This window comes from Tachyglossus aculeatus, chromosome 7 (genome assembly GCF_015852505.1).
Source record: "Tachyglossus aculeatus isolate mTacAcu1 chromosome 7, mTacAcu1.pri, whole genome shotgun sequence".
Taxonomy (NCBI): domain Eukaryota; kingdom Metazoa; phylum Chordata; class Mammalia; order Monotremata; family Tachyglossidae; genus Tachyglossus; species Tachyglossus aculeatus.
The window spans coordinates 20,971,840-20,994,282 of NC_052072.1; the positions used below are offsets into that span (position 1 = coordinate 20,971,840).

At 46.3% G+C, this 22,443-nt stretch overlaps 1 protein-coding gene and 1 long non-coding RNA gene across 2 annotated transcripts in view; one reads left to right on the forward strand and one right to left on the reverse strand.

Moving 5' to 3' along the window:
* The window catches only part of LOC119930965, a 50,532-nt gene extending 31,558 nt beyond the window's left edge, over positions 1-18,974 (reverse strand). The window contains exons 1-2 of the long non-coding RNA XR_005451866.1: positions 18,864-18,974; positions 17,707-17,802 (exon numbers count right to left, since the gene is read on the reverse strand). This is a non-coding gene — a long non-coding RNA (uncharacterized LOC119930965). The remainder of the gene's footprint in view (positions 1-17,706; positions 17,803-18,863) is intronic.
* The window catches only part of IRF6 (interferon regulatory factor 6), a 235,657-nt gene that overhangs the window by 31,750 nt on the left and 181,464 nt on the right, over positions 1-22,443 (forward strand). The window lies entirely within an intron of this gene.

Here is a 22,443-nt window from a genome sequence, read left to right on the forward strand (position 1 = left end):
GCCTCACAGGTTTATTTGGAGAGGGCTGAGCGGATGGGCCTGCCAGATTTAGGGAACAGGGGCCAGGCTCTTAAAGGGTGGTATATACATATACCAACCTGTATATATGTATATATGTTTGTACATATTTATTATTCCATTTATTTATTTATTTTACCTGTACATATTTATTCTATTTATTTTATTTTGTTAATATGTTTCGTTTTGTTGTCTGTCTCCCCCTTCTAGACTGTGAGCCCGCTGTTGGGTAGGGACCATCTCTATATGTTGCCAACTTGCACTTCCCAAGTGCTTAGTACAGTGCTCTGCACACAGTAAGCGCTCAATAAATATGATTGAATGAATGAATGAATGAAAGGGTGACAGCTGGGCATTCTGGTCCTTTGGGCCCTTGGAGAGTCAGAAGCTTTTGGTCAGTGTTTCAGCTTCTACTACTATAATTTATATGAGAGAAAATGCCCCAGAGAGCAGGATAAAGTCCTGGGCACAAGTAAAAGTGTTCTTTCTGCTTGGCACTTCCTCCCCATTAAATCCACCAGACTACAGCTCTCTCCAGCTTCAAAGCCCTCCTAAATCTATCGATCAAGCCATGGAATTCATTGAGTGCTGTGGGCAGAGCACTATATTAAGCATTTAGAAGAACATAATACAGTAGAGTAGGCAGACATGATCCTTGCTCTCAAGGAACTTACAGTCTAGAGGGGGAGGGGAGAAATGCATTAAAATATATTACAGATTGATTTGTACATAAACGCTGTGCAGCTGGGGGTGAGCTGAATATCAACATGCTTAATTGGTACAGATCCAAGCTTATAGGCAATGCAGAAGGAAGGGTGAACTGGGGAAGTGAGGATTTAGTTAGGGAAGGACTCTTAGATGAGATGTGATTTTATTTTAAAAGCCCACCTCCTCCAAGAAGCCACTCTTAAATTAATTCTCAACACCCCAGTCTCCTCAGCCAAAAATTGCCTCTTAGGCCTGATCTATTTTATTCCTAACCTTAGTACACAAGTACACACGTATACTTATGTTTATATGTATTTTATTTGTATATTTAGCTATATGTTCAGTGACGTGTTTAGTTGTTTTGTCCTGATGTTTGTATTGCTTTCTGCTTTACTGTTGTTCTTCTATCTGTAAACAATTTTTCTCTGCTCAATCACTCAATCATACTTATTGAGTGCTAACTGAGTGCAGAGCCCTGCTCTGAGTGTTTAGAGAGAGTACAGAAGCATTAAAAGGCATGCCTTCAAGATGCTTAGAATCCAGCTGGTGAGCCAGACCTTTAAATTAAAATTAAAATTTAATATATGTCCATAATTAAATTGTAAACTCTTTGAAGGCAGGGAATATATGTCTTGCTGTCTTTGAAGCATCCTAAATGCTAAGTACAGTACTCAGGAGACACCCAAAAAATACCATTGATTGACTGAACATGAAAGGAGAAAGGAAAAGGTTGAGGAGGAGTATCAAAGGAGCAAGGACCAGGACTTAGTACAGTGCTTTGCACTGTTGGTGGTTCAATAAATACCATTGTTTGATTGACTGGGGAGGGAACAGAAATCAGTGGGAAGACAGGTGTGCTTAGTAAGGAGAAGAGATTGGATGGTAGTGTGAGAGTGAATGGGAGATGGCCCAGGAGGTGATGGAAGAAACAAGGGTGAGTAAGAAGTGAGGATGCTGATTGGGAAAGACCGACTAAGAGGTGTGGGAGGTAAAGGAGGATAAGGGGTAAAAGAACAAACCACAAGATGTGAATCACTTGGAGAATCAATCAATCAATCAATTGCATTGATTGAGCACTTATTTTGTGCAGATCTATGTACTAAGCACCTGGGAGAGTGCAATACAACAGAGTTGGTGGACACGTTCCCTTCTCACAACAAGCTCATTCTAGAGGGAGAAGCAAGCTCTGTCTGACCTGATTAACTTGTATCTATATTAATAATTATAATAACGGTATTTGTTAAGCACTTACTGTGTGCCAAGCACTGTTCTAAGCGCTGAGGTAGATACAAGGTAATCAGGTTGTCCCACGTGGGGCTCACAGTTTTAATCCCCATTTTACAGATGAGGTAACTGAGGCCCAGAGAAGTTAAATGGCTTTCCCAAGGTCACATAACAGACAAGTGGCAGAGTAGGGATTAGAACCCATGTCCTTTGACTCCCAAACTTGTGCGCTTTCAACTACGCCATGCTGCTTCTTGCTAATCTATCCTGGAGCTTAGAATTTAGAACACATAGTAAAATGCTTAACAAATACCACAAAAAAAAATCTGGAAATAAGAACCACCCCAGGCTAACTTTGGCTCCAGTGACCCTAATTCTTCCCTAGTGGATGACTATAGACTCCAGAAGGCTGGATATCCAACTCCTTCTATCACCAGTAACATCACTGTAGCACTGGATTTATCAAATGCTATTGCTTCTGGTACATCCCCGAAGCACATCCTTATTTTTCATATTATCACTATGTGGAAGTCCCACCTTTTGAGTTCCTGCCTCTTCCCCTTTTCTGCTACCATTTTTCCTCTCTCTTTTACCTCACTTCAGGCCTAACCCCTCATTCAAAGCCTTCCTAATCTCAAATCTCCAAGAGACCTTCCCTGATGAATCTCGCATCTCTCCTCATTATTTTTCTTATCAATCAATTAATGGCATTTATTGAATACTTACTATAATAATAATAATAATGGCATTTGTTAAGCTCTTACTATGTGCCAAGCACTAAGTGCTGGGGAAGATACAAGGTAATCAGGTTGTCCCACATGGGGTTCACAGTCTTAATCCCCATTTTACAGATGAGTTAACTGAGGCACAGAATATGTGCAGAGCACTGTACTAAGCGCTTGGGAGACTACAATCCAACAGAGTTGGTAGACACATTCTCTGCCCACAAGAAGGTACTGCCACTTCAGCATTTCCCTGTCCCTGAGTACTTGGGTAATCCCCACCATCCCTCCCCCACAACTCCCCCACATCATTGCTGTACATGTCTTTAAACCCTTGTATCCCGCACCTGTAATTTATTTTAGTGTCAGTCTCCCCAGCTGGATTGTAAGCTCCTCTGGGACAGGGATCATATCTACCTACCCTACTGCTCTCTTCCATATTTTCCTGTGTTTCAAGAACCTCCAGTGGTTGCCTAGCCACCGCTACATCAAACAGAAACTCCTTATCATCTGCTTTAAAGCACTTTTCCCCCTCCTACCTTACCTTTCTGATTTCCTATTACAACCCAGCCAGCACACTTCACTCCTCTATGGCTAACCTTCTTACTGTAACTTGATCTTGTCCACTTCACCGCTGGCCCCTCACCAGTGTCCTGCCTCTGGTCTGGAACACACCCTCCCTCTTCAGATCCAACAGGCTACCACTTTCCCTACCTTCAAAGCCTTAACAGCCCATCTCCTCCAAGAGGCCTTCCTCAACTAAGCTATTTCCTCTTCTCCCACTCCCTTCTGCATCACCCTTGCACTTGGATTTTCACCCTTTATTCACCCCTCCCTCAGCCCCACAACACTTACATGCATACTAATGTCTGTTTCCCCATCTTGACTGTATGCTCATTGTGTCTACTTTGTGCTGTGCTCTCCCCAAGCACTTAGTTCAGTACTCTGTACGCAGTAAGAACACAATAAAAACAATTGCTTTATTGATTAAATCCAAGCATTAGTTCAGTGCTCTGCTTAGAGCTCAATAAATACTATAAATATTTTTGATGGCTTGATCAATTCCACCTTCCTTCACAACCAAAAGATGACTCCATCTGTTTCATTAAAAGGGCATTCTCCTTGCCACCCTCTGGTCCCTCTGCTCTCCTTTTCTTTGAGCTGTGCTTCCTCAAGTCCTATAATAAGAATGATCATAATAATTATGGCATTTGCTAAGCACTTATTATGTGCCAGGCACTGTTCTAAGCAATGGGGTGGTTACAAGAAAATTGGTTTGGACAGAGTCCCTGCCCCACATGACATTCATGGTCTTAATCCCCATTCTACAGCTAATGTAACCGAGGCACAGAGAAGTTAAGTGACTTACCCAAGGTCACACAGCAGACATGTGGTGGAGCCGGGATTAGAGCCCAGATTCTTCTGACGCCCAGGCGTTGCTCTTATCTACTAGGTCATGCCTAGCTACCCCATGCACTCAGCTATGTACTCTCAACAACGCCTCTGACTACCCCTGAAAAGCAACCTAGGTTCCCTATCCAGATCCTCAACAATATGCCTGGTAGAGTGTGCTACCTAGACCAAAGAAATGAGAGTTGTAAGATGAGAGCTGCAAGAGAGAGCTGTGAAGAGGTTGTGGAAATAAATGAAATTCAAAGTATTTAAGCTCATCCTCTAGATTGTAAACTCATGGTGGGCAGGGAACATTCATTTATTCAATCACATTTATTGAGCACTTACTGTGTGCAGAGCACTGTACTAAGAGCTTGGAAAGTACAATTCAGCAACAAATAGAGACAATCCCAACCCAACAACGGGTTCACAGTCTAGATGGGGGGAGACAGACAACAAAACAAAACAAGGAAACAGGCACCAATAGCATCAATATAAATAAATAGAATTATATATATATACTACCATGACTGTTATACCGAGAGAATCAGTGTGGCCTAGTGGACAGAGCATGGTCCTGGCAGTCAGAGGGACCTGGGTTCTAGTCCTGGCTCGACCACTTGTATGCTGGATGAACTTGGGTAAATCATTTCACTTCTCTGGGCCTCAGCTGTAGAAATTGGGATTAAAAGTGTGAGCCCAATGTGGGACAGGGACTGTGTCCAGCCTGATTAGCTTGTATCTACCCCAGCTCTTAGTACAGTGCCTGACACATAGTAAGTGCTTAACAAACACTATTAATTATATTGTACTCGGATATTAACATGAGCCAATGTTGACTTTACAGGAGAAAACTATGAGAAGAAAGTGATTGTTTTTCTAGAGCTATGTGGCAACTTTATTCCTGGCTGCCTGAGCCATGAGAAGGAGTTTGGATGTGGTGTGTTTAGTTGCTTAAACTAACGCTGTAACTCCACTCAGCAACTTTATGGTTTTCAGCAAGTTGTCTGTTCCTTTGTGTACTCTGTAGGAGTTTGCAAACTCTATGGACAGAGGAAGCTATCACAGAGGAAACGAGTGGTTACCTAAGAACTTGAACTTACAAAAATCCTTGAACACACCCACACAAAAATAGATATACAGTCCTGCTTGTTTACTGAAGGATTAGGTTCTTGATAATTACGTGCACTTTGGGCTCATTGTTTTTCATGTTAAATGGATCATTGTTGACTGTTAGTTGGCAAATCGCAGGGTAGGTAAGTCAGTCTCTCAGCTGACTCTGAAACTGGAACTTTGAAATTTCTAGTCAGAGACAAATTTTCTAGCTGAGGCAGATTCTCCTCCAGGCTGCCTCTTTCACCCTCTATAATAATAATTGTGGCATTTTAAAAAATGCTTATTATGTGTCAGGCACTTTACTGAGCTCTGGGGTGGATACAAGCAAATTGTGTTGAACAGAGTCCCTCTGGCATGTGGGGTTCACGGTCTTAATCCCCACTTTACAGATGAGGTAACTGAGGCACAGAGACGTGAAATGACTTGCCCAGGGTCACACAGCAGACAAGTGGAGGAGCCAGGATGAGAACCCAGGTCCTCTGATGCCCAGGTCCGTGTTCTATCCACTAGCCCACACTGCTTCTCTTCTTCTTTGTGGGTAGGGATTGTGTCTTACCAACTCTGTTATATTGTACTCACCCAAACACTTAGTACAGCATTCTGCCCACAGCAAATGCCTTTGATTGACAGATCCATTCTTGTTCCCACCATCTTGCCTACTCATTCAGCCACTTGCTGCTATGTCCAGACTCCCTCCCCATCCTGTCTCTGCCACTTGTCTACTGTGAGACCTTGTACAAGTCACTTAACTTCCCTGTGCCTCAGTTACCTCAGCTGTAAAATGGGAATTAAAACTGTGAGCCCCATGTGGGACAGGGACCGAATCCAACCTGAGTAGCTTGTATCTACCCCAGAGCTTAGTAAAGTATATGGCACATAGTACGAGATTAACAAATACCATTAAAAAAAGAGATGGCTGATGGGTTTACAAAGAGGGAATCATCACCTATGTTCTCTCCCAGAATCCCTAGGGGCCAAAGTGGAGTGAACAGCTCTAACAAGGGTCATAGGTCAGCTTGTGTGCCCCAACTGGTAATTCGTCCAGGCAGGACTGGTCAAGGCTGACACAACACAAACTGGGAGTCCCTGCAGAGAGAGGAGCAGAGACAGACAGAGGGTTGAACATTTTGACTTTAAAGAATAACATGACCCAAGACATAACTCTTCTCCAGGGAGGAGCAATTTGCACTCTGTGGTCTTCTGGGTGTTTTTTGGTCTAGATTTAAGGCAATTCTCAGGGATTTTCTCCAGGGGAGAAGCAGTGTTCCCCCCTCCCACAGTCCAGAGCCTCTCAGGGAGGAGAACTGCACAGGCCGCTACCCTTGGGGGATGATGATTCAGAGAGTTGGTCACATCCATATGCTGTTCTTAAACCACAGGGAAATCATGCACCAGGTAGGGCAGCCAGTCTGCCTGCCCGCTTGCTTAGAGAAGCATTATTGTATAGTGGATAGAGCACAGGCCTGGGAGCCAGAAGGTCATGGATTCTAATTCCAGCTCTGCCACTTGTCTACATGTTTTGTTTTATTGTCTGTCTCCTCCTTCTAGATTGTGAGCCTGTTGTTGGGTAGGGAGCATCTTTATATGTTGCCAACTTGTACTTCCCAAGCGCTTAGTACAGTGCTCTGCATACAGTAAGTGCTCAATAAATATGATTGAATGAATGAATGAATGCTGTGTGGCCTTGGGCAAGTCACTTAACTTCTCTGTGTCTCAGTTACCTCATCTGCAAAATGGGGATGAAGACTATGATCCCTGTGTGAGACAGGGACTGTGTTCAACCCTATTTCCTTGTATTCACCCCAGTGCTTAGTACAGGGCGTGGCACGTAGTAAGCGCTTAACAAATACCATAATTATTACTATTATTATTCCTCACCTGCCAGCCTCCTTTCTGAGCCAGCCTCCCCTAGCTCTCAGCCTCCCTCACCTCCCAGCCTCCTCCACTGCAGCCTGAAACACTCCCTAGTCTCCCCACAGACCGCTCCGCCACATCCTGGCCTTGCCTGCCCCACTCTCCCTGCACCATCAGGGGTGGAGTGTCAGGGCTGGCGGCTCGCGTTTCACACCCAGACGCGCTGGAGCTGGGGGCCTTGGGAGCCGTCCACACGGCCGACTGGTCGGCCGGCCCTCCTCACATCTGGGATCGATTACCCACAGTGGCGGAGAGGGGGCTCCTCTCTCTGCCACTCACCTATCTGCCCGGGTGACACAGGAGATGGGAAAAGGTTTTCACAGCTGGAATACATTGAGAGGAAGTGGAGGGGGAGGGTAGCAAAGAGACAAAAAACAACATTGAACTCAAGATGGAAGAAAGACGGTATTAGAGGAGGTAATGGAGAAAATATGTGTGTGTGTTTGTGTGTGTGTGTGCGCGCATGTGTGAGTGTGCGAGTCTGCATACATGAGAGAGTGTTATTAAAGTATTAGTTTGGGGCCGCCCCCCCCCCCAGACACACACACACACGCACGCGCACATGCACACACACACACACACACATGCCTCAGTGCCCCCTCAGCAGACACCATAGCACCATGACCCCGGTCATTGTGGGACAGGAATGTGTCTGCTATGTTGTTATACTGTACTCTTCCAAGCCCTTAGTACAGTGCTCGGCACACAGTATGCATTCAATAGATATGACTGACTGACTGACCCCAAGTTCTTTCCTACTCCCTTCTGAGTCACCCTGACTTGCTCCTTTTATTCACTTTCCCCAGCCCCAGCCCCACAGCACTTAAGTACATAGCCGTAATATTTTTACTTATATCGATAATATTTTTATTTATATTAATGTCCGTCTTTCCTCTCTAGACTGTAAGCTCAATGTGGGAAGGGAATATGTCTGTTATGTTGTTGTGTTGTCCTCTCCCAAGTGCTTAGTACAGTCTCTGCACACAGTAAGTGCTCAATAAATCAGATTGCTTGATTGAGAGGTGGAATGGGAATAGTAAAAGCAATGGCAAAGAGAAAGAGAGGATGCAGGAAGAGAACAGAATGGGGAAGGCTGATGGAAGCGAAGCAGAGAGTGAAGCAGAAGCTGATGGGAAGGGCGAGGTGGGAAGAAAGAGACCCGAGGACTGCAGAGGATGTACTGTACTCTCCCCAGAGCTTAGTTCAGTGTTCTGCATGCAGTAAGTGCTCATTAAATACAATTGAATGAATGAATCTTAGGCCCTGACCCTGCACCCCCTCCTCCTGGGATTTGGGATCTGGCCAGGTGGAGCCGGGGTGTCCACTTTTGCTGGGACGCATCTCCTCCCAGCTTTTCACCCCTGCCACAGGGCCCTAGTCACTGTCCCTTCAGTTCTCTGACTGCCATCCTCACCTGTGTGCCATGCCTGGCTTCCTGGAGCTCTGCACAACCCACTGGGCAGTGGGGTGGTGGGCATTACAGTCCCTGCCTTTGGGGAGCTTACAGTCTAGTGGAAAAGAACAGGAATGTTTAATTGGACTCTCTTGAGCTCTATGTATAGAGCTCTGCACACCGTAAGCACTCAATAAATACCACTGATCGACTGACTGATGGACGAGAACATGAATGACAGGAATATGGACTACTGAAAGCTCACTGACTTGGACTAAGGGGCTGGATCAGCTGGAGGAGATGCTGATCGACCAGGGCAGCAAGGAGGGAAAGGCTTCAGGAAGACTTCTCACTTAGTCCACTGTCTCTTTCTCTTTGCCCTCCTCTTCCTGCCCCTCTCCCTCTCTGCCCCTGACTCTCTCTCTTTTTTCCTTTTTGTCTTGATCTCTCGCTCTGCCCCTCCGTGTCCCTTTCTTGTTGTCTTTCTCTGACTAGTCTTCTCTCCCTGGTCTCTCTTTCTCCCTCGGGTCTCAGCCTCCCTCGATCCCTCTCTGCCTCCTCCCTCTCCTCCCTCCCCGCCCCCCCTCCCCGGTGCCTCCTTTCCTCACAACTGCAGGAATTCCCTTCCCTCTTCATCCTTCTCCTCCATCTGCTCCCCATCGCCTCATTGTGTAGATTCCAATTGCCGCTCATTAGTCAGCGGGCTATTCCCCACCACCTCCCCACTGCAACCCCTCAAGCTCCGAATGTGGCCTCCCACCAGGCCTTTCCTTTGCCTCAGCTTCAGTAGGGAATCTCTCCAGACTGGCCTCCTCCAGGAAGGCTGCATTGCCAGGTCTTCGGGGCTGAAGGGGAAGAGATGTCAGAGAGACAGAGAAAGAGATACAGACAGGCAGACAGCGATGGACAGTGAAAGAGAAAGGGAGATACAGAGGGAAGAGAGAGACAAGAGACAAAGAGAGTGAGAGACAGAGACCAAGAGAATGCGAGAAAGATGGTAAGAGACAGAGAGAGTGCGGCAAGGAGAGATATAGTGAGAGAGAGATAGGGAAAGACAGGGGAGAGACAGCAAAAGACAGAGAGTGAGCGAAAGAAACAGTGAGGGAAAGACAGTAATAGAGATGGAGACAGGGAGAGATGCCAAGAGTCAGACAGAGACAGGCAGTGAGAGAGAGAGAGGCAGGGAGAAGCAGAGGGAAGAAAGAGAGACAGCAAGAGACACAGTGAGAGACAGAGAGACAGACATAAGGAGAAACAGTGAGAGGGACAGGGAGAGATAAAGAGACAGACAGGGAGAGACAGTAAGGGAGATAGAGAGAGAGACAGAGGGGGAAGAGAGACAGAGAAAGTGAAAGAGAGGCAGAGACTGAGTTATAGACTAGACTAAGACATAAAAAGCAGATGGATAGACAGACAGAGGCAAGAGACATATAGAAAGTCAGAGGGAGGTACATGAAGAAACCGATAGTCACAGAGACCAAAATACAGGCCTAAAACTCACCCACCCTGTGAGATAAAAACAAAGAGAGAGAAGCAGACAGCTGAGGTGATCGAGACCCCCAGAAAGAGGTACAGAGGGATGAAAGACAGAGATTTAAAGAAAGACTGGAGAAAGAGAGACACTGGCAAAGAGAGAAGCAGAGAGGAAAAAGAAGCCGCTTATAGAATCAGGTCTGTACTGACAACTGGGGTGAAGTTAAGCACTTAGTACAGTGCTCGGCATACAGTAAGCACTCAATAAATACCATTTTTTAATAATGGCAGTTATTAAGCTCTTAAAATATGTAAAACACTGCTCTAAACACTGGGGTAGATACAAGTAAATCAGGTCGGACACAGTTCCTGTCCCACGTGGGGCTCACATTCTAAGTAGGAGGGAGAACAGATATTTAATCCCTATTTTACAGATGAGGAAACTGAGGTCCAGAGACATGAAGAGATTTGTCCAAGGTCACAGAGCAAGCAATTGACAAAGCTGGAATTAGAATCCAGGTCCTCTGACTCCTGGACCTGTGATCTTTTTACTAGATCATGGTGCTTCTCTCCTGAATTGACAGAAGTGAATCACAGGGGCTTCTTAGAGCCAATCCAAAATTAGATTGCTGATCCAGAGTGGTCTTGGGGTGTCTACCTTGCCACGTGAAAGGAGCAGGTGGGTGAAATTTAGTCTGAGAACTCCCTGGATCCAATTCCCTGCTGGGTGACGGAGAGATAGCGACAGGACTTTACCTGTCAATGATCTGACTCTGGGGAGCGTTGTAGGTGTTGGGTTTTGAGCATAACATCGATCCTGCTTTTGTCACTGAATCTGCGATTCCCAGACCTGAGAGGGGCCTCAAGAGATTCCCCTGGTCCAGCCCCAGTTTCCACATGGATGGGACAGATCTCCAGGTATGGAGACTCTCTTCCAGAGTTTAATCCCCATGATAGTTGGGAAACCTGTCATTACAGTCAACCAGAAGCATTTAAGACTATTTGCTGTTGTTTGGCACTCAGTGGATGTGAAGAATGATGTTCCAAAACACTCTTTTTTTAAAAAAAAAGGTATTTAAGTGCTTACTATGTGCCAGGCGTTATACTAAGCATCAGGTTGGATACAGTCCCTGTCCCACATGGGGCTCCCAGTCTTAATCCCCATTTTGCAGATAAGGTAACTGAGGTGCAGAGAAGTGAAGTGACTTACCCAAGGTCACACAGCCGACAAGTGGTGGGGCTGGGATTAGAACACAGGTCCCTCTGACTCTCAGGCCTGTGCTCTTCCCAATAGACCAGCTGTATGTCAACACTCCCTGTTAAACCCTTCATAGATCAGAGGACAGGTTAGTGCTCCCTTAGAGTGTTCTCCTCCAGATGAAACAACCCCAAATACTTTACTTTTAATAATGATAATGATAATAATAATAATAATAGCATTTGTTAAGTGCTTACTGTGTGCCAGACACTGTACTAAGCAACCACAGGACTTATTTTCCATTCTTTCCGTAGGTGTTCCTCTTCTTTGGACCCCCTTCCAGTTTTTCTATGACCTTCTGAAAGCATCATGACGAAAACAGAGTTTAGCGCACTCTAAACCTAGGACCCCAACCTCACACTCATCCTTATATGAGAAGCAGCATGACTCAGTGGAAAGAGCATGGGCTTGGGAGACAGAGGTTGTGGGTTCTAATCCCAACTCTGCCACTTGTCTGCTGTGTGACCTTGGATAAGTCACTTAACTTCTCTGTGCCTCAGTTCCCTCATCTGTAAAATGGGGATTAAGACTGTGAGCCCCATGTGGGACAACCTGATGACCTTGTATCTACCCCAGCACTTAGAACAGTGCTTGGCACATAGTAAGCGCTTAACAAATTCCACCATTATTATTATTATTTCACCCTTCCTTGGAAGGAGTGATTTTCTCTCTCATCTACTTCTTTTTGAATGCTGTTCCTGTGTGCTCTAGGGAGGATTTACCTGCCAACAGTCCTGGGGAAGGGAGGCTTACTAAACTTCTGGAATCAATCGATTAATCAATCAATCAATCAATCAATCAGTGGTATTTATTGAGCACTTACTATGTGCAGAGCACTGTCCTGAGTGATTGGGAGAGTACAATAAGAGTTGGTAGACACATTCCCTGTCTTCAAATAGCTTAAAGCCAAGAGGAGGAGACAGACATTAATATAAATAATTAGTGGGCTACCTAGGCCCAGTTGTGGCTTCTGTGACCAGGGACTGAACCAGAAGAAACCCTAAATCCTGCTGCTCTTTTTGAGCTCCATTATCCTCTCTGCCTTTTAGTCCACTTTTCTTTATGTATTCACTCATTAATTCATTCAATTAAAATTATTGAGCACTTACTGTGTGCAGAAAACCATACTAATTGCTTGGGAGATCTGTTGGCCTCCTCATCATTACACTGCGAGCCCTTTAGGGGCTGGGGAAAGTGTCTCTACCTCATCTATGTCCCTCTTTCTCAGTGCTGAATGTTTAGATTTGCTCTTAAGGAGCACCAAATAAATACGATAACTATTTCTACAGTGGGCTGCCCTCCCAACTATAAATACACTGAGGAGGATGGTGCTACTGATGGTGATGGCCTATTCGCGTGTGAGGGTGACTGCAAAGACTGATGCTTTGCTGAAAGTCCCTCATGCATCGGGTGCATGGAACAATAATTCCTTTTCTGCTCTAAGCAGGGGTGGGCTGTGTTTCCAAGCCTGTCTCTCAGTCAACTAATTTCCGCAAAACCTCAGCTCAAGGACCCCAAGTTCTCTCTCGACTGCTTCCTTCCAAGTTAGCCCAGTGGAAAGAGAATGGGTTTGGGGGTTGGCGAATGTGGGTTCTAGTCCTGGTTTTTCCCATGTCCAGATAAGTGATTTTGGGCAAGTCAGTTGAAGTCTCCGTGGCTCAATTTCCTCACCTACAAAATAAGGGAATAATAACAATAATAATAATACAGCATATATATATCATAGCATATACATATATATGCATATATCTGTAATTTATTTATTTATTTATATTAATGTCTGTCTCACTCTCTAGACTGTGAGCTCATTGTGGGCAGGAATGTGACTGTTGTTATAGTGTACTCTCCCAAGTGCTTAGCATAGTGCTTTGCAAACAGTAGGCACTCAATAAATACGATTGAGTGAGTGAATGAATGAATGAATAATAGTACTGACCCCAGCTGGAAAGTTGGGAATAAAATGAAAAATTGAAGTTAAAGCCAATGGCAGTTGTGTTTACTGAGCCTCCATCTGTTGCAATGTACTGTACTAACACTCCCAATAAATACTCTGGATTGATTAAGCACTTATCAAAAATACAAAATACAAAACAAAATAAATACAAAACAAAAAAGTAACATGCTCCCCAAATCCCAGCCCACAAGTAACAAGGGAGATAGAAAACATTTACAGATAGAGGGGAAAAGATTGATAATTACATGTACAGTTGAATCAACATATTTACAAAAGTGCTGAGAATGGTTATTAATAAATTCTTAACTACTAGAGTTGGTTGATGAGTAGATATACATAACTTGAAGTGCTAGAAATTAATCAGGGAAGGCTTACTGGAGGAGGAAAGATTTTAGGAGGACTTGGAATGAGGGGAAAGCTAGATTCAACTCAGACATGGCTCAGACTCATATTTGAGAAGCAGCATGGCTTAGTGGAAAGAGCCCGGGCTTGGGAGTCAGAGGTCATGGGTCACACTTGTGTGCTGTGTGACCTTGGGCAAATCACTTAACTTCTGTGTGCCTCAGTTCCTTCATCTGTAAAATGGGGATTAAGACTGTGAGCCCCATGTGGGACAGCCTAATTACCTTGTATCTACCCCAGTGCTTAGAACAGTGCTTGATACATAGTAAGCGCTTAACAAATACCACCATTATTATTATTATTATTATTATTTGGTCACGGGGTTTTTTGTTTTTTTGTTTTATGTTATTTGTTAAGCACTTACTGTGTGCCAGACACTCTACTAAGCACTGGGGTAGACACAAGCTAATCAGGTTGGACACAGTCCATGGACCACATAAGACTCACAATCTTAGTCTCCATTTTACAGATGAATAACTGAGGCACAGAAAAGTGAAGTGACTTGCCCAAGGTCACACAGCTGACAATTGGAGAAGCTGGGATTAGAAGTTAGGTCCTTCTGACTCCCAGGCCCATGCTCTATCCACTAGGCCTTGAATAGAGTTAAGAAAAGTTGGATTATCATCACCATCATCATTATTATTATTATTATTATTATTATTATATGTGTTAAGGTCAAGCACTGTTTTAAGCAGTGGATTAGATATAAGTTTAATTAAGGTTGAATACAATCCTTGAGCCACAAGGGACTCATAGTCTGAGTAGGAGAGAGAATAGGCCATGAATCCCCATTTTACAGCTGAGCAAAATGAGGCACAGAGAAGTTGTGACTTGCCCAAGGTTACGCAGCAGGCAACTCACAGAGCAGCGATGAGAACCCAGGTCCCCTGACACCCAACCTCATGCTCTTTCTACTAGACTAAACTGCTGCTAGAACCACACCAGCTTCTTAGCTCAAGATTCTCACATCTGATACAACAGACACCTTGTTTGATGCCAGCTTTCCAACTGCCAGCCCCAGAGAGATTTTTTTTCACCTAGTCCTAGCATGCAAAGAGATTACACAGTGTTCCAAAACGTCCATCCCTGAGCAGAGAGGGAAGGGGCGTCGAAGCTCAAAGCAATGCCAATCAATCAATCAACCAATAGTATTCATTGAGTGGCCATCAGACACTCCCACCCAAGCTATCCCTTTACCGACATGGGCAGGACCAGTGTCAGTCCCAGCTCCACACCCTAGCCCAGCCCCTTCCAGGACCCATTGCAGCTCATCATCCAGGTCCAGTTCTGCTCCAGCCCAATCCCATCACCATCAACACCATCCAGATGGCGTGAGGGTCTGTAGGGTGCAGGATGCCAGAAGAGGGGTTTAGCATGGCCTAGTGGATAGAGCATGGGCCTAGAAGTCAGAAGGTCATGGGTTCTAATCTTGGCTCTGCCACTGTCTGCTCTGTGACGTTGAGCAAGACACTTCACTTCTCTGTGCCTCTGTTATCTCATCTGTAAAACGGGGATCTAGACTTTGAGCACCATGTGGGACAGGGACTGTGTCCAACCTGATTTGCATGTATCCACCCTAGCGCTTAGTACAGTGCAAGCACTTAACAAATATCATTATTATTACTATTATTATTATCACTAACTTGTATTTATTGAGCACTTACTGTGTGCAAAGCATTGTATTAAAAGCTTGGGAAAGTACAATACAACAGAGTTGGTAGACCTGTTCCCCACCCTCAATGAGCTTACAGTCTAGAGGAAGAGGCAGACATTAATTAATTAATTCATTCAATCTTATTTATTAAGTGCTTACTGTGTGAAAAGCACTGTACTAAGCACTTGGGAGAGCACAATATAACAACAAACAAACACATTCCTGCCCACAATGAGTTCACAGTCTAGAGGAGCTCACTGTCTTAAAAATAAATAAATTATGGATGTGTATAGAAGTGCTCTGGGGCGAGGGAGGGATGAATAAAGGATGCAAGCGAGGGAGGGATGAATAAAGGATGCAAGCGGAATGCAAGGGCAGAAGGGAATGGGAGAAGAGGGAATTAGGGCCTGGGGGGGAAGACCTCTTGGAGATGTGCCTTCAATCAGCTTTGAAGATGGTCAGAGTGATCGTCTATTGCATACAAAGAGGGAAGGGCGTTTCAGGCCAGAAGCAGGGTATAGGTGAGAGGTAGTTGGCCAGATAGATGAGGTCCAGGTACAGTGAATCAGTTGGCAGTAGAGAAGCAAAGTGATCGGGCTAGATTGGGATAAAAATTGGGATAAAATTGGGATAAAAACTGTTCAACATCTTCCCTGTCCTCCTGAAGTTCCCATGAGGCTCAGGGTGGGGTGTGAGTCAGGGAGGTGGTTGGTAATTCGACCTGATAGACTTCACATTCCACGACTAAGCAAGTGCGAGTTCAAGGCCTTCACTGACTCAGAGAGATCACTCTTTGGTGTTGGGTCACACAGGCCGGATGGAGCCGGATGGACCCCAGGGGAAGAGCTCCTCATCTCTCTCATGGCTGACCTCTTGCTCACTGCCAGGAAGCAGTGAGGCTTAGTGGAAAGAGCATTGGCTTGGAAGTCAGAGGACCTGGGTTCTAATTCCAGCTCTGCCACTTGCCTGCTGTGTGATCTAGGGCCAGTCACTTCTTAACATTTGTGTGCCTCAGTTACCTCCTCTGTAAAATGTGAATTACATCCTACTCCCTCCTACTTAGATTGAGAGCCCCAAGTGGGATAAAGAGTGTGTCCAACATGATTATCTTGTATTTACCCCAGATCTTAGTACAGTACTTGGCACGTAGTAAGCGCTTACCAGTATTATTAAAAAAAAATAAAACAAAAAAAATCCCAGAAACTCCTTCCCCCTTTGAACTTGACAGACCATGACTCTTCATCTTCAAAGCCCTTCTGACAGTCCAGCTCCTCCAGTAGGCCTTCCCTGATTGATTTCTAATCTCCCATTTATATGGGAGATTCCCATTTACCTCCTTCCCTTCCCCACAGTACCTGTATATATGTATATATGTTTGTACGTATTTATTACTCTATTTATTTATTTATTTATTTTACTTGTACATATTCTATTTATTTTATTTTGTTAATATGTTTTGTTTTGTTCTCTGTCTCCCCCTTCTAGATTGTGAGCCCACTGTTGGGTAGGGACCGTCTCTATATGTTGCCAACCTGTACTTCCCAAGCGCTTGGTACAGTGCTCTGCACACAGTAAGTGCTCAATAAATACGATTGAATGAATGAATGAATGAATGGCTTTGATTGCCACTTCAACACTTCCAGGCCACCAAAGCACTTAAGTACTCACAGTCTCCTGAAGCACTTAGGTACAGATCTTTATACTCCATTACTTCCTCCTAGCTGTAATTTATTTTGTGTCTGTCTTCCCAGCTAGATCGAAAGCTCCCTGAGGGAAGGGACCATGACCCCCTAGTTCTTTTATACTCTCCCAAGTGTTTAGTACAGGGCTCTGCTCACAGTAAGAGCTTGGTCAACATTATTGATCAATTGATCAATTGATTGATTGATTGATGGGAGGAGATTAAAACTGCAAAATGGAGCCCGGGATACCAGGTCACCTGCAGAGCTGACAGTTTTCCCTGTTGTTACATCAACTTCCTCTCACTTCCTGGCTAGATTCCCTCCCATCCATTAACTTTTTTATGGTCTTCATTAAGTGCTTACTATGTGCCAGGCACTGTACGAAGCGCTCGGATAGATACCAGGTGAAAAACTGAGAGAAACTAGATTTAGATTCCTGCAAAGTCATCAGCGGAGCAGGATCATGTCTGAGCCATTCACTCTGAGTGGTACTGAGACAAGGCATTCTGAAGGGATCTTTATGAAAGCAGCATTCTAATCAGAGTTCCTTTGCCTGGGCAATTTCATTCAGTCACTCTGATCTGTCATCCTTAGTGTCATCATTCTGACTGGTTAACCACTCTAAGCGTGGTCATACTGAGCATGCTTATTCTAAGCAGTATGCTTGGTATGGTCATACTGAGCATACCCATTCTAAATATTGGCGTACTGAGCGTGCCCACTCTAAGTACAATCACAGTCATGCTGCATATGCCAGAGACAGATCAATTCCCCTCGCAGCCTCCAAGATTCTTACCTTTTAAGGGCCTGGTCGTGGCTGCTTTACAGGTTGTCTGGCCTCCTGACAGGCCTAGGCTGGTCTTGTAGCCTGGCAGCATTTCTCCCATTGGTCCTGTGAACAGTAAGCACTCAATAAATATGAGTGATTGATTTATCTGCCCTGCATGACTCCAATAAATACGATTGACTGACTGACCAACTGCAGGGGTGCTGTTCGACCCTCTTAACTGTAGCTGAGGGAGGCTGAACCAGTCCTCTGGATCTAATCATGTCCAAAGATCTGGAGATCTGGATCCAGCCCTGCCTGCCCTCCCCTTCTCCCTGTCCCAGTCCCCTTGTCTGTCCCCAGGGTCACCTCGACCAGGCCCTTGAGTTCTTGGGGAGAGAGAAGGAGGGGCTGAAACCAAACCAGTCAGAGGAGGCTTGGAGAATCTGGCTCCAGAAAGTGTGAACTATGAAAGTTCTGTTTCCAGTGGCCAAGTGGAGATGTAGCCTCTTGCTGAGGACTGTTGACCCTGCTTGGTTGGGGGCCATACAGAGAGAGCTTGCTTCCCCCATGTCTAGCCCCCAAGTCCTGGGCCCTTAGATTCTCTTCCATCCCTTTTAGACTGTGAGCCCACTGTTGGGTAGGGACTGTTTCTATATGTTGCCAATTTGTACTTCCCAAGCGCTTAGTACAGTGCTCTGCACATAGTAAGTGCTCAATAAATACAATTGATGATGATGATCCTCTCCTGCCAGGACACCTGACCTGGGATGGGCTGGTTTCCAGAGGAGGATGGAGGTGTGGAGGCAAAGGGACAGGGACAGGTGGAGGGAGGAGTTGGCCCCCAACCCTGGGCATAACCCCTAGCTCATTGACACTTCTTTGGGCCTTTTCCCAGAGACCCACCTGTTCAGCTCTTCTGAGTCCTAGGCAAGTCTGTAGCCTTAGGTTGAGGAGGGGCAAGGAGTTGGATCAAAAATATCTGATTAACTTTGCTGTCCTGGGTGACCCCAAGAGGTCACTATGAAACTCTGTCAGAGGGAGGACCAGGGGGCTTGGACCTGTGCTCCCCGTTGCCTATGCTCCCTTGTCTCCTGCTCCAGACATGCTTCCGTCCCTACTCGGGACTCAGAAGAGCCCAAGTCCCACAGGTTCCCCTCTGGTCCCTGCCACATCTGCTCACCCACCTCACTGCTGCACAGAGGGTCTTTGGTCCAGGAGACTGCTGCTGGGGCTGGGGGCTGGTCATCCTCTCCCCTCTCTCTCTTCCTTCCCTCTGGCTCCCAGAAATCTTCCAAGAGCATATTCCTGTTGGCCATGGGAATGAACTGGATGTGCTGGATTGGGTTTATGGAGATATGTGATGGGGGACGGGGAGAGGCCTGAATGCCTGTTCCTTCCCCTTCCAGCCCCAAACTTCACATTAAAGCGGGAAGCTCAGGGGCCCCCTTCGAGGCCTGGCCTGGAAGTTGGAGGGTGTCCAGCTGTGGGCTGCTCAGCTCTGTTTCACCCACCACCTGGCCCTGCTTCCTCACCCTCTCCAGCCTGGTTGTCCCCCAAGATACCCTTAGACTGGAAACTTCTTATGGGCAGGATTATGATGCCTGACTCTCTCTCTCTCTCTGTCTCTCTGTCTCATTCTCTCTCTCTCTCTCTCTCTCTCTCTCTCTCTCTATGTATATATATATATATAGTGGTACTTGTTAAGCGCTTACTATGAGCCGAGCACTGTGCTAAGCACTAGGGTAGATACAAGTTAATTAGGTTGGACACAGTCCCTGTCCCACATGGGGCTCACAGATTTAGTAGGATGGAATAGGGTTTAATCCCCATTTTACAGATGGGGTAACCGAGGTCCAGAGAAGTGAAGTGATTTACCCAAAGTCACACAGCAGATATATGGCAGAGCCAGAATAAGAACCCAGTTCCTCTGACTCCCAGGCTCACTCTCTTTTCACTAGTCCACACTGCTTAACTATCATCTTGGCCTAACCCAAGCTCTTTGTAAAGTGTTCTGCCCCCAGTGAGACTACAACAAAATAGCACAAATTGATCACCGCATGCCCCTGTCCCCAAGGTAGTGGGGCTGCCAGATTCCCCAAAGACTGAGCCTGCTCTGCTGGAGCTTTTTCTAAACCTAATGGAACCTGGAGATGGTCTCTCTCCCCCTCCTCCTCCTTTTCTGTATGTACCCTCCCGCTTCCTCCCTTCATTTCCCCTTCCCACATCCCATTTTCCACCCCCTCCTGTTTCACTCCCTCCTCCCCCATCACTGTGCCTACCTCCAACATTCCAGGACAGTGATGTTCAATATTGTTCCATTCCATCCCATCCCATCTGGCTCTCTTGCTCTCTCTTAGTTTTCCTCCCTCCTTTCCCATCCCTGGCTCTCTTCTTTTCTCCTTCCTTTCCCATCTCCATTCTCCCAATTTCCCTCTGCCCATTGCACTCTGCCCATTCCTCCCTACTTTCTCTCTGTCTGACCCTGTCTCTGTGTGAGTCTCTGTCTCTTTGTCTCTCTGGGCCTCCCTTTGTTTCTTGGGTTCTCTCAGTATCTCCCGAGTTTGAGGTGTTTATTTAATTGTTTTCCCGGATTCTCAGTGGCAGGCTGTCCTGCCATTAAACTCTGCCATCCGCGTTCTGACTGGGTAATTTAAAGCTATAGTTAAATTATGACTTCTCTGAACCTGTTGTGGCACTGACGCATCCGCCTAATTAAATGATCACATCCATTCGGAAGGCAGCGCTCTCTCCCCTCCAACGTTAATTACAGCATAAGAGGCTTTAATGGCCCGCCTCACCTCCAGCTCCTCGAAAGAAAGGTCAGGCGATTAATTTTCGTCATTAATCTTTTCCCAATGTGGACACTGTGCTGTCACTGGAGCCTATTAAACCCCCTTTGTGTCCCCCCCGAACCACACTGCAAACCCCCTCACCCCCTCCTCTCTGAGTGACTGGAGACGACAAAAATATTTAAGAATCACTTTGTCTCTCTGGCTTTGTTGAAGGCAGCCTCTCTCCCTGGGGATAGGTCTGAGAGTGGGGGTTGAGGAAGAGTGGCGGGGGGAGGTGGTTGCTGAAGGGGTGCTGAGAGGCAGGTTTAGGAGGGGCATCACTGGGTCTGTCCAACTCATTCCAGGGCCTCTGAACCTGCGAGGGAGCCCTCCTCCAGCTCAAGGGGAGGGAGCACTCAACTCAGGGAGGGAGCACTCAATCTGCTGAGCAGAGGGGCAGGGAAAGATCTGGCTCCCCATAGTTTGCACCTCGAAAAACCTGGGGTTTCACGACACCTAACAATCTGAAACCAGACTAAACCTTCCAATCTGAGGGCAGGCCCCCTGAGTCATCTTCCCCCGCCACCACCATCACCTCATTATCCGCCATCCCTGATCCTCTTAGAGTCTCCTGGGATTGTCTGGCTCTTCAGGACAGTTGTCATGGGGGAGGAAGGTGGGAGGGAGGGAGGGAGGAAGAAGAGAGGAAGGAAGGAAGAGAGGGAGAGAGGCAAGGAAGGAGGCTTAGACCTTGGGTTTGATGTAGGCCAGAGCCCCACCATCAATTGAGACACAATCCCAGGGAGGGGAATGCAGAATCTGACGGGCCCTGGGATGGCCTCTGATTCCATTTTCCCTCACAAACTGGGAGAGGTCCAGAAGGTGTTCAATTCAATTCAATCGTATTTATTGAGCACTGTGTGCAAAGCACTGTACTAAGTGCTTGGGAGCATACAATACAACAACAGACACATTCTCTGCCCACAAGGAGCTTACAGTCTAGAGGCAGGGACAGAAAATTTAAATAAATAAATAAATAAATAAATGAGTAAATAGTAGAGAGCAGGGCCTGGGGGACAGAGAGGAGCCAACCCTAAAGTAGTGGAGGGAGGTAGAGAGGACTGCTCTAGCCTGCTCCCGAGAGCAGCAGCCCCCAAGATGGAGAGGGAAGGCAAGGCCCAGCATGGCTCTCTGACCAGCGCTGGGCTCCTGGGCTGGAATCCACCATGCTGAAAGAAGATCCCAAAGAGAGTGGGGGGGCCAGGTGGGGTGGGGTGGGAGGGGAAGGATGGGGTGGGGTGATGGGTAAGAGCAGGCTGGTTGGGGTGGGGGAATGGTAAAAGCATGAGCCTGGGAGTCAGAGGACATGGTTTCTAATCCCTGCTCTGCCACATGTCTGCTGTGTGACTTTGGGCAAGTCGTTTAACTTCTCTGTGCCTCAGTTACCTCATCTGTAAAATGGGGATTAAGACTGTGAGTCCCACATGGAAAATAATAATAATAATGGCATTTATTAAGCACTTACTATGTGCAAAGCACTGTTCTAAGCGCTGGGAAAGGGATTGTGTTTAACCTGCTTAGCTTGTATCTACCCCAGTGCTTAGAACAGTGCTTGGCACCAAGTAAGCACTTAACAAATATCATTATTATTATTATTAGTAGTAGTAGTAGTAGTATTATGTGAAGGGAAGAGGGCCCACTGAGGCTGCAAAGAGAGCAATGGGATCCAGGCGGGGGCAGCAGGCAGTTCCTGTCTCTCCCAGCCATCACCACAGCTTAAGCTGGGTTTGTGGCCTCCACGGTGGGGACCTGGACAAAGTCATGCAGGATATTTGGGGGTCCCAATCTGGTCTCCTTTAGTCTGGGAAAAGCAGGCTAGGTTGGGAAGGTGGAAGATGGGGGAGCCTGTCCAGAGGTCATTCTCCTCCCAGTCCTGGGCAGAGCCTGAGAAGGGGGCCACCCCAACTTTCTTCCCACCCCAGACAGGGCCTGA